This window comes from Pelodiscus sinensis, chromosome 13 (assembly GCF_049634645.1).
Source record: "Pelodiscus sinensis isolate JC-2024 chromosome 13, ASM4963464v1, whole genome shotgun sequence".
Taxonomy (NCBI): domain Eukaryota; kingdom Metazoa; phylum Chordata; order Testudines; family Trionychidae; genus Pelodiscus; species Pelodiscus sinensis.
In genome coordinates, this window is record NC_134723.1 from 37985295 (window position 1) to 37998747 (window position 13453).

Genomic DNA, 13453 nt, shown 5'->3' on the forward strand with positions numbered 1-13453 from the left:
AACTATCTGTATGCCTCGTGGAACGAGGAGTACAGATAGTTCGGATTAGGAAGCCTAATCCGAACTATCTAGTCCGTGCCGCGTGTAGCCGCACGGCACGGAGTTCGCACTAGCCGGCTTTTAAAAATGGCGGTGCCGGCTTTATGCTAATGAAGCCCGGGAAATTCAAATCCCGGGCTTCATTAGCAAGTTCGGTATGCATACATTACCCCCCTAGTTCGAACTAGGGGGGTAGTGTAGACATACCCTAAGACAGTAACATCCTCTTTGGCCTCAACCACATAATGTGGTCTCAGCCATGCAACCTCGGCATCAATTTCTCTATGGTAGCAGAAAAGGATCCGAAAACAATATCCCAAATTTGAGCTTATTTAGTCAGCCACTTTCTTGTAATTAGCTGTGACTGAACACCCTGAAGTTGAGGAAAGTTTGGATTCAAATCCATATTTCAACCCCACCTGCCATTCCCTCAGGTTCTGGAGAAGGGTATTAACAAGGGCTTATTTTAGTCACTGAAAGCTTGGCTCAGTTTTGAGGGGGTTGATTTGGCTCACCTCTCTTCTGTTCACATTATATAGACTTTTCTACTACCTTACAAGGCTGTCATGTAAATTATTAGCTGATATGTGGAAGCGCTTTGCAGATGCTAAGTGATTATAATGGGGTGGCACTCACCTCTTATGAGCACCCCCTTTTGGTCAAGTGTGTGTGCCTGCACTGTGCTTAGGCTTCAGCCTTTTCAGCTACTCAGCTCTCCAGCCAAGTCACAAGGCTTGTATGAAACCACAACCCCTTCAGGGGTACATGGCAAACAGGGACCCATCCTGGTACCCTCTGGTGGTGTCCTTTTTTTTCTCAGTTTAGTTCCTCACTCAGGAATGAATGGTGCCTCCAGGACATCTCCTCCTGGAGACAGTTACTTGCCCCTAGCTCAGGGCTTTACCTCAGTCCATCATTCTCAACAGCTCTCAAATGGGAGTTGTCCCTGGTTCTACCAGTCTGGCACCCCTGACTTTCTCCCTTCTGGGTCTGGGCTGCAACTGAGCTGCCTCTAGTCCTGCAGCTTTGTATATAGTCCCTTCTGACCCCTGATTGGCTGGCTTTTTTCCTATTCACTCTAGCTATCTGGAGAACTTCTCTATGGCCCTTAGGACCTAGCCCCATTACAGTGATCCAGTTTGATTATTAATACAATAAGTCTCAAGGAAATATAGTAGAGCTTAATAGAATAATAACTTTCCATTGATTTTGGTTTTCTAAGCTATCCCATAAAATTGAATAAAGCATTGCATCCCTGATATAGGATTCTAGATAAGGGTTCAAAAGACCTAGAGAAAGCATATACTGCTTTCTAAATGAACCCTATCACATTTCTATAGACTCTTACAGGTTTCATCCCTATTAAATTCCATAAGGCATTTCCAAGGAGAAATATATGAAGCAATGGACAGAATTTATGCACAGTAGCCTGCTTCTCACTTGTTTGTCTGAGAATTGTAAATCAACAAATTAAAAGGTTCCTGCTGTTGCAGGTGTGCCCTCTGCATGGGAGACAGCAGCAGGCATCTGAAATCAGGTTTTGAAAATGTAGAGAGGCAAATAGGCAGGTATGAGAGAGCTTCACTTTGATATAGTGTCTTGCAACAGCTACTACTGATACACTGGCCAGGAAAAAACCAAGGAGCTAGATCTCATCTGGTACAAACAGGCATAGCTGCAACTGAAGTGCTGAGCTCTGAAGTCAGTGGGGCTAATGGGAGTTACTCCAGTTGAGGATCTAGCCCATAGACATCTCGGCTGTGTCTAGACTGGCAAGTTTTTCTGCAAAATCATCTGATTTTGTGGAAAAACTTGCCAGCTGTCTACACTGGCCGCTTGAATTTCCGCAAGAACACTGACGGTCTCATGTAAGATCATCAGTGTTCTTGCGGAAATACTATGCTGCTCCCGTTCGGGCAAAAGTCTTTTTCCGAAAGACTTTTGCGCAAAAGGGCCAGTGTAGACAGCACAGTAGTGTTTTCCGCAAAAAAGCCCCAATCGCGAAAATGGCGATCGGGGCTTTTTTGAGGAAAACCGCGTCTAGATTGGCCATGGATGCTTTTCCGCAAAAAGTGCTTTTGCGGAAAAGCATCCTGCCAATCTAGGTGTGCTTTTCCGAAAATCCTTTTAACAGAAAACTTTTCCGTTAAAAGCATTTTCAGAAAATCACGCCAGTGTAGACATAGCCCTATTGTATTTTCATCCTTTTCCTTCAAAAATTCTCTTTGGGTTTGAGCCTGCAAACTGTTGACCACTGTAGCCCTGATCCAGCAAAACATATAAACAATCTGAACAGTAAATGCTGCTCTTTTCTGCATCCCCTCACTTTAATCCCTGTACACACTACATATATGTGGACTATAGGTGTAAATTAATCTACTCGGCCTCACTGTTTACTTTCTCAATTTTTCTGTGTCTTCCATTTTCCTCCCTGCTTTGTGCCCTTTTCTGGCTCCCTGATTATAATTTTGCTGATTCTCCTATTTGCTGAGACCAAAATTATGTTATGGACAACATAGTTTCCTTGCCATGTTTTACTTCCTTTAAAGAAACATTGCAAGAGCTAGAATATGCTGATAATTTGGAATGAGAGGATTAAGAATTCACCTCTTAGTGAAATTCTACATTATCTCTTCAGATTTGGGTTTCTTTCCTTTCCTCCTCAGCAGTTAACCTAAGCAAATCTCAATTACACTTGGAATTCAAGGAGTGTTTGCTGATCAGAATTCAGGAAGAACTCCACTTTTCTCAGGAAGGCTAGAAGAAGTATTAGGCAGAACTGAGTTTATTTCCATCTCTTGGTGAAAAGTCATCAGCCTTGAGAGTGCTACTGCAACAAGGAATATGAGTAATATAAATATTCTGTGGGGAGTTTATCTGCATGTTTTTATGTCTGGCTTTATGGGTCCTTTGAGGCCTACTGATGCCTCACTGCACAGCTCCAAATTAATTGAACTCTGTCACTGCAGACTCTCCTCAGTGTCCTATGTGCACTCAGTCAGTAAGATTCAAGAAGAGAAAAAGCAAAAAACAGTTAGAGCAGCCTTCACGATGATAGGAATAATCTTCTGGAAATGTGGAACATATTCTGGAACTTACAGCTCAATTCATCACAGGATTTTCTACCCAATAGGAAACACTGTTCTTAGAATGGGAAGAATGTTAGTATTATGCTGCACTATCATACAAGAGCTAGCAAAAAGAAGACATGGAGAACAAAAAGCCGTGTTCTCTGCTCGAATTGCAAACGGAAAAGCTCCAACCACAAACCAAGCGCCACTCACTGAGATGTCAAAATGAGAGGCTACTCTCAGTAAATTGTGCAGAAGAGATATGTGTGTTCCGGCAGGCTTATTGGGCTTGGCTTCCCTCATAAATCTACTCATTTATCTGAAGTTGTGCCAACCAAGAATTTGGTTGAGTTCACTGTTTGTTGAGAAAAATTAAGGCAGGTGCTTAGGACGTCTTCAGGGGAGAATAGCATGAGTTTTGGAACTTAAATGATAAAACTTGATTAAGGATAAGTTAACAAGGCAACTCATCTTTGACAAATGGGGGGTGCTTAGTGGTGAATGTTGACCAGTATCTTAAAATGGGTTGTAAGTACTGAATTTCTGAAGTACTGTGTCAGAGGAAGGGAGGCAATTTCAGTACACCTTTCCATAGTCAGCGATACAATCATAAGACCCATTGAGGCTGAATAGGCAAAAAGAAGACTTTCCACTTAGGCCCTGCCATAAAAGCCATTAAGCAGAATAGTAATTAATAATGTGGTGTCTCAGGATGTCTTTTCTTAAATTATTCTATGTATTTGTACAAAAGTCCTGCTCACCTTGATCAGAGATGATAAAAGCAACAGCAGTCCTATATACAGGCAATGCCCAATCTTGCCAGGAAGAGAGACATCTAATAACTAACCCACAGATGGAAGGAAAGTGAGTGTGATTGTCACACATAGGGTCATGGTTGTTAGAGTGTCACTGAGATTAGGAAGAGAAGTAAATGGATTTGTCATTACACACAGAATACAAGGCAATAAGCGGTCACGTAAAAGTAAAAGAAACAAAACACAAAAGATTCAAAGAGCTAATGGCTGGTCATCTCAGATTGAAGGGGATGTTCCTGGGATTTCTTATCGTCTGTCACAGAAAAGGAAATTGCAGAAATCATGTTCCTGAAGATTTTCCGATGCCAGCGTATTGGGTAATATATGGACTAGCACTAGGCTGACTCAGAGCAGTTGGCTTTCTGTCTGCCACATTTGGTATGTGACGGTCACTGGATCAGAGAGTAATGATATCTGGGGAAATTATCTCCATTCTTTTGGTTATACTCAGATGGGAGGGAGGCAGAGATCAACTCTGCTTATTATTTCTAGCGCATCCTTGTCTCTTCCATTCAGCCTTCCTCAGCACTATGAGTCAAGCACAAGTTTGCCCAGCAGGGAAATGATTCTCTACCCATTCTTTCCCCCCAGTGTAGAAGGATGAAACATCACAGGAGAATTAGCTCAGACATTTGCTGATTGCAAGAATCGGGGCTCTATCTGGCTGGGGCTGGATTGTGGCTCCAGGGCGCAAACCCTCACTACCGGACGTCCCCCACCCCGAAGCAATGTGTAAGCTGTACTATGCTTTGCAATTGTGTATCTTGCTCCCTCACTTGCATTCTGGTTAGTTCCACTAGCCAATATAGAAGAAGTAGCCCTTCCAAAGCTGCTGAATGAAGGGACTGCTGTTTTGTCTGGTCCTTGCATAGGGTTCATATGTGGTAGGACAAGCTCCCTGGGTCCCCCACCCCCAATTTCCATCACTCTTGCCAGGTTCCTTGCAGAGCTGCCGAATTATCTATAGCAGCAATGTGCAGGCTTTAAGTTATATCACATCAAACCTTCAAAAGTGTTTGGCATTTTGTCCTTGTTTTATTCAGTTTCGTTATAATGAATGTGCTTATTCTGAATTAGTTCCCATGCCCCCTGATTGTGGCTTAAATGTATACTACAATTTGAAAGCCATTAACAGAGATGTCTCGGAGGGATAGCCGTGTTAGTCTGTAACTGAAAAAAACTTAAACAATGAATGGTCCTGTAGCACCTTCGAGACTAACAAAAATGTAGATGGTATAGTGTGGAGAGCTTCTATCCAAGACACATTTCCCACTCCGTAGTTTACAGCCAGGCCCGAAGATAGAACCGGATTTGCTCCAATCCCACAGAGATAAACATCTACAGGATCTCTATCAGTTATTCTTAAAAATACCCCCCCCCCCCCCCCCGGGGAAGTGTAAAAACAGATTGACAGAGCCAGATGAGTACCCAGACATTAGCTTCTTCAAGATAGGACCAACAAACAAAATAACAGAACACAACTAGTCCTCCTCACCTACAGCCCCCAATTTAAACCCGCCAGGGCATAGTTAACAATCTACAGCCTATCCTGGAAAATGATCCGTCACTCTCACAGGCATTGGGGGACAGGTCAATCATCACCTATAGACAACCCTCGAACCGCAAACAAATTCTTTGGAGTAACCACACAGCACACCTGCATCATACTCACCATGGAATCCACCCCTGCAATAAGCTCTGATGCCAACTCTGTCCACACTTCTATACAAGTCATATCATCACAGGACCTAACCACGTAAACTGCCACATCAGAGGCTCGTATAACTGCACATCCACTAATGTGATCTATGCCATCAAGTGCCAGCAATGCCCCTCTGCCATGTATATTGGCCAAACTGGATGGTCTCAATGAGAAAAGGTTAATGGACACAAATCAGATATTCAAAATGGCAACACACAGAAAGCTGTTGGAGAGTACTTTAACCTGCCCACACACTCATTAATGGATCTAAAAGTGACTATACTATTACAAAACAATTTAAAACACCAGCTGCAAAGAGAAACTGTGGAATTTGTCTTTATCTGGAAATTTGGCGCCTTTAATCAAGGTCTGAATAAAGACATGAACTGGTTAGGCCACTACATTCAACATCCTAATGATATTAAAAGTTAAGTGTCAGGCACTTACAGCCCACTCTGTTAACCTCATTTAGCAAGGACACTCTAATTGACAAGATTTTTCCCCCTTCTCTTTTCCTATCCATCCCCTCTTTTTTTGCTATTTATTTGTACCTCTGGACCCCTTGTTCCATTCATCTGAAGAAGTGGTTTGTTTCCACAAAAGCTCATCATGCTATTTTTGTTAGTCTCTAAGCGTATGTCTACATTAGCCCCCTAGTTCGAACTAGGGTGGCTAATGTAGGCATTTGAACTAGCAAATGAAGCCCGGGATTTAAATATCCAGGGCTTCATTTGCATGTTCTCAGGCGGAACTAATTCTTTAGTACGGATTAATTGTTACTCCTCCTGCAATGAGGTGTAACAGTTAATCCAAACTAAGAACTTAGTTCGGATTAACTTCTGACTGCCGCATGTCGCCGCGGGCAGTCAGTTCGAATGAAGGGGATTTAAAAATGGCGCCCGCCCGGGAACATGCAAATGAAGCCCGGGATATTTAAATCCCGGGCTTCATTTGCAAGTTCAAATGCCTACATTAGCCACCCTAGTTCAAACTAGGGAGCAAGTATAGACATACTCTTTGGTGCTGCAGGACCATTTGTTGGTTTTTAAGTTTTTTCACTAACATAGATGGTTCATGTATTGTTATGGGTAGAGCTGGTTGAACATTTTCTGCCAAATCTGTTTTTGACATTAAATTTGTTTTCAGTAACAACACCACACAATGAGAAAAACTGAAACTTTTTTTTTTTTGCCTGAAAACCAAAGTTTTTCTGTTCAGATAACGTGTTGCAGTGCCTCATGGGAGCAGTAGTTAAGTTGCTTTATGTCCCCATTCTCTACTATGGGCCAGACCCTCACTACTAACTGATTCTCACTACTGAGCAGCTCCTTTTATACAGGGTTGCCCCAGCAAGCTGCCCTTTGATTGGCTCTTTCTAAGCCCTTTCCCAATTGGCAGGGCTCTGGGCAGGCTCACTCCAGCCTGCTTTTAACCCCTTCTAGCCAGTGTGAGGCAGCCACATTTCAGCAGAAATATTTCAGTTTTTCATTTTTCACTGAAAAATGTTTTTCTGTGGAAAATTTTGACAAAAACTTTTAAAAAACCAATTGGTTCAAAATTTCTGCTATTAAAAAAATCTTTTTTCAGACCACTTCTAGTTCTAGGAGTTGTTCAACTATCTCTTAGGGCAAGCTGGACAATGTTTTCAGTGATAAGAGTTAAGGAAATGCAAACATTTCTTTACAGATCACATCTCTACTCTGTGCTGTCTTTTTTCTTTAATGTAAGAATATATTATATTCCTTGTAGCATATTCCTATGGTTCCTTCTGCTGTATCTCATCTCTCATGTATACAATTCCCCACAGTCTTGCAAATACAATTACTGCAAAGTGTGCAAGACAAAACTTGACTTGAATCAATATTTAAAGGACTTGTTAGTCATGAAGTTTTGTCTTTTTTTTCTGAAAGATCTGAGCTACAAACAATGTTTTGGACATGTTTGGCACAGAGAAATTTGGCTTGTATAGAGACAGCCAGGAAACCTGATGGAAGGCCTGATTTTCTACCCTTTAAACCACACCATGCCATTGGGGTGAGTTAACAGGCATTGTTTTATGAAGGGACGTAGGTGTGACTTGCTGGTGGATATAGTGTACGTTGATTGTGAATGTAGACAACTGGGCATTTCCTCTTCTTTAAAGGGAGCATATATTATGCCCTAGAATTACCCTAGTATTTCCTCCTTTTCCTCTGTAATATCCAGGTGGTCACAAAAACAAATATAGAAATCAAATGAGAGTCAAAATATGACTCACATATGCTATCTCTGAACTGACCTGGAATAGTCACTGAAGGAGCTCCAAAATAGAAGCCATATGTCCTGGATGTATATCAAAACAAAACAAAAATTATTTCGATATTCTAGCTAGTCAGAAGGAAATCATACTATGCCCATTTTAGCTCCTGGCCTTCCTTAACATAAAAAAACCCCAACAACCCAGAATTTCATCTCAAGACTCCATCCTCCTTCAGTAATTTTCTGGGAGGCATTTTCCAACTACAAAGCCAGTGCACCATACTGAATTGGCAATGTGACCACAATTTTTTTTGACAGTTCCAGTTAGGGCTTATGCCTCTCAATTTTTGCTGCACACGTCAATGATAATGTACAAAACAAAAACATGTTCAGTCTTGCCCTTCTTGACCAAACACAGACGATCTCTTCAGGCTACAATATCCAACAACAATTTTTGCTAGGCTTGGCTTCAGTTTGTGCCCTCTGATCTATGTGACCTGGACTTGTTGAACTTCTCTTTAAGTCTGACCAAGCAAAGTGTGCCTGCATGCTATTTTTCCAGTCTATAGCTAAGCATCTGCATCCTCTGTCCATTTATCCTTTTATCCGAGTCTTTCAATTATGTCCATAAGGATTTTTATGACTCAGAGTAGATCAAACCTTCAATTAGATCCATGAATACATGAGATGTGAGCACAACTTTGTCTACCGTAATTTATGGGGTAAATGTATCCTTTGTTTTTGTTCATGGAAATCTACAAGCAAGATGCAGTTGCCTTGATTTTAATTTTGACACACTTTTGGGTGAAGTGTTTTACTCTCTGGATTAATGATATAGTTTGCTGTGAATGATTAAAGCTCTATCAGTTAAGGTTGATTGATCAAATACACACCCTATTGTCTCTTTTTCCTTTGAGGCTAAGCATAAGGCTTATAATAGGGTAAGCATTGAAGAAGTTCTTTATACCTTGCATTTCTCAGGAAAATTTGGCAGCAGTGGGAAATTTTAGATGCTCTTGAACTTTTTATTTTCCTGAGTAACACAGACCTTGCCTGGGGGCTCAGTTTTAGAAAAAAAGTAATAAGATTTATTGTATGAATGTAGTTTGTTTGTTTGTTTGTACTTCTCACATTCATAAAAATTGATGTGTCTTAATTGCAAATATCACAGTTGTGCCCTTGTCTGGCTGTTAAATTATTACCATGTTAAGCAGTATGCAACCCTACATATCATATTCCAAGTACAATGCCTTTACTAGGGTTATTTTCTATCACCCCCCTGATAGTGACACAAAGTAATTGCTTGTGCAGATGTGGAGTCAGCTGTGATCAGCGGCAAATGGAACAGGTGTGGTCAGACTGTTGGCTGATTTTTGCCTCTCTGCTGAGGGATTTGGGAAAATTGTTGCTCTGCTGTGTCAAGCAGTGTCCCATCCTATATAAAATGTACCACTTCCAGAGTGAATAAACTGAGTTTGGAGGCTTAGAGGCACTGCTGAATTGAATCCAGCTTAAAATGAGTGAATACTTCTGAGCCCACTCTGCCATACAAGCATAATACAGTAAAGGACAAAATGTTGTTGCCACAGTGTTCGGATATAAGCTATATCTATACTGGGAAGGTTTGGCGAAGAAAGTGTCGACATGTAAAAGTCTCCAAAAGCTGAAACTGGTCAAACCAGTATTTCTGCTTCCATTGTTGACATTTCATGGCCACATCCCTCGTACCCTGTCGACAACTAGGGCAAAGCATTGTGGGTAAGCATCCCACAGTTCAGTGTTCTGGGAAGACAGAGCTGATCCCTGTGCTTCTTGGGATTCCCTCATAACTCTGTGAGCTCTACATGCTGAGGAATGTCAAGGCAGCCCAGCTGTCTCTCCAGCCGTCCCTGCTGCTGTGTTCCTAGCAGGGCAGAACATTCCAATGATTTTCTCTTTGTTTGGTCCCCAAACAGAGCAGCCCACTCAGCTGTCAGATACCTCCTGGAGCTTTGAAAGGGGAGCGGTACATGCCTGCAAGGAAGCAGGACTCACAAAACACTGAGCACCAACCGTCAGGGTAGCCATTGTGAACCCAGTTCTCTCAAGAAAATAAACAATAGAGACCACATTGGCTCTTTATTGACAAAAAGAGGAGAGGAAAAGAAAAAAAAAGTATTTTGTAGGGGTGGAAGTTTTTTTGTCATCACAGTTGGGCACTTTTCACAATAAAAGTCCCATTGCCGTATGTACGCTCTCACTGTTTTGTTGCCAAAAGGTAATTTTTGGTGACAAAATAAGCCAGTGTAGACAATTTCAGAGTCACCAAAGCCCTGAAATGCCATATGGAAGTTTAGGAGACTGACAGAATACTGGTGATGGGTAGAGGGCAGCCATGAGCAAGGGTTTTATATCACTGAATTCGGAAAATCTCCCTCATGTCATTGCTATGGTTCTTGATCACTAACCCTACATTCCAGATGAACACATACATTTTTCTTTAATGTCAGCCTGGGAGTGATCCTGTTCTAACAAGCGGGATCTCTCTGGTGTTTAAAGTTAAGCATGTGCTTAAGAGCTTTTCTGGATCAAGATGTAAAGTGTGTTGGAAGGACTGCGCATTTGGGTAGGATTGTGTTAAAGATCTAGAAATCTAGCCTCTGATAGTGCACTAGTGAATTATACCCATTACTGGGAGCCCAGTTCGCTGCTGTTTCTGCCCACTTTGATGTCTATTGCCTCCATCCATTCACAGGGGCTCTTTACGTTACCAATAGTTGTGTGCTGGAGATACGCCCAGCTGGGACGGTTTGCCTTGTATAATTCTGGATCTGCATAAGGTGCAGATGGCTTGATGTGTATTACCTTAATTTATTTTAAAACTTGCCATATGGGAGTTGTGGCTTTCTCTTTAGTTTGTTACTTCCAGGGAGAGAGGAAAACAGCAAGAAAGATGCTGTGTTAGCCAAGGCAATTTACCAAATCCTGTCTGAAGATACAGGGATCAATGGCATGTTTGAGCAGGAACAACATGTCTTGACATCACTCCTTGACCTTTGCTTCAGAACCGTATGGAAAATATTCTCTTGGCAGACTTGGATATGGAGAACAGGTAGGTCATTTAGCTAGAGAAATGGCAGACGTGTTGGAGTCAATAGACTTAGAAACCACACTGCATGTGCTTCCTCCTGATAAAAGGAGGGAGGGCTGAGAATAATAGCGAGCCAAGAAGCAATAGCTATAATCATAGATGATTCTGTAGCTGAAGTTAACATAGTTAGATTTACTTACCTGAATACGTTCACCATTGTAAGTCAATAGCTTACTCTCTCCTGTCGACTCCACCTATATTTCTCATTCTGGTGGAGTACTAGTCAGCACTCAGCAGTCGATTTATCATGTCTAGGCTAGAAGTGATTAATCAAACCCCACTAAATGGATCACTGCCTATCAATCTGATGGGTCATGAGGACATACCCTGTGATGTAGATGATGTGATGTGATGAATCTCTTGTAGATGATTTACACAAATTTTATAGGACAAGAACACTGAAAATGAATTGAATCCCAATAGCGTAATTAAACTACTGAAATGGACACATTCCCCAAAGTAACTGATACCACTTTGTTAACTTTTATAGTAGGATTTGTTTTAAAAGGTATAACATCAGTTTTAACTGTCAAGAAATATATAAATATGTTTTAAAACCAACAAAGTCAGAAACAAACTGAGAAATACACTTAGTGGCAGATTCTGATATGTCAAAGTGTCTTAAAATTAAAATATAATATCAGCTCTCTTGCAAACACAAGGGTAGTCTTTCTTTTAAAAACCTTAACCATCTCATGAACCTAAGCAGATGACTTAATTAAAGTTAGTGGAGACTCAGGCTAAATCAATGCTACCAAAAATCACCAGCGGGTGTTCACACCTGCTCCCTCTATCCATAGTGGGGCACCATCATCAGCAATGGTCATGATGCAGTATAGGTATGTATCCCACAGAGCAGTGTTGTGGGAAGGCAGAGTTGATCCCTGTGCATTTTGGCTGCTGGGAATGGCAACATGAGTAACTTTGTGAGCTCTCCATTCTGAGGAATGTCAAAGCAGCATAGCAGCCTGTCCCCTTCTCCTGCAGCAGCAAGCTGCCTGCTGCTGTGTTCCTAGCAGGGCAATGATTTGTTCTTTGTTCCCCAGAGGGAGCAGCTCACTCAGCTGTCAGATAGTTCTTGAAGCTTTGAAAGGGGAGAGGTGCATGCTATTCACTCTTTGACAGATGCAATGGCAGATTAATGTGCAGGACCTTTGAGCCTGTGCCCAAGGAGACAGCCAATTTGGGATCCCCATTAGAGGGCTTGAATCTGAAATATTGGGGGCCACTGACACTGGAAATGGAGCCCTGCACCCTGTTCCTCCTCTTCCCCATGAAGCCCTGCCTCTGTCCAGGCTAATGGCTGGGGAGAAAGGATATATGTTGCAGGCTCCACTTAGCAATACATTCCTACTGACTTTGTCCCCTACACCATACTCCCCTGTCTGGCATAGAAGCATGTCCCCATTGACTCCAAGCCTTAAGCCAAGCTGCCCTGCACACAGGCCAACCAAAGGGGCCTGGGGCTCTCCGTTGCTATTACTGTGGTAGTGGTGACAGTTGGACTCTGAGCCCTTTAAACCATCACTGGGCTGCCTCAGCACCGTGTCATGTGCTCCGGGTGTCGGGGGAAGAAGGAGCACCACACTCCATGTGGGGTGGAGGGTTGGCTGTCCCCAGCCCCACCCCTTACTGCCCTTAATCCAGTATATCTATGCTGTGATACTCCCTCATCACACTGAGAAGCAATTGCAGTGTGTGAACTACTATTAGCTTCTACAGCTGCATTATCCAGATAAACACTCACATTTCATCTGTATGTATGCCAGTTGTTTCAATATTCAAATCTTGTTAGTCAGGTAGTAAGCCCATCCAGCCATGTACATGTTTAATAATATATGTTTGAGGGCCAAGAGCTTTCATCGGTGGCCGAAGTTCTCACAAAATGAGGTCATACTATCCATTTAGAAAAAACCTCCATAGACTGTAGTACAGTACTATCTTCTCTTGATAGTGGTTTGTTGTGACATGTAGTGATATCTTAAAATGTTTCACTCAAAACATTTGGTCATACCCAAAGTGGCCTTTATAAATATATTACAGAATAGTTTATTATTTGACCCCCTCGTATTTCAACAAAACTTTGAAACTTTGGTTTTTAAAAATGAAAACGTATCTTGGATTTAGAAAACAAGCTTCCAGACCTTTTTAGTTTTCAGGTTATGGTTTAGTGTTGATTCACTGGGGTGCTGCTCTATCTATTTCAATAGGTTTTTTAGTAACATACCCAATGTCACACAAAAGTCAAAAGTGGGTCCTACAGCTTGGCAGGACTAGGATAGAAGTTTCCATCCCCGCTGTACCCACCTTAGCATAGTGTGGGACGCTGCAAGCCCAAACAGAAGCTGTGGGCTTTATCAGCATTAACCCATGCCTCGAGTTGGGAAACTGCTAAGTGGTAAATAAATTTGACCTTGATCTCAGCCCATAAGAGTGATAAGAACGGTGTTGAGCCAGG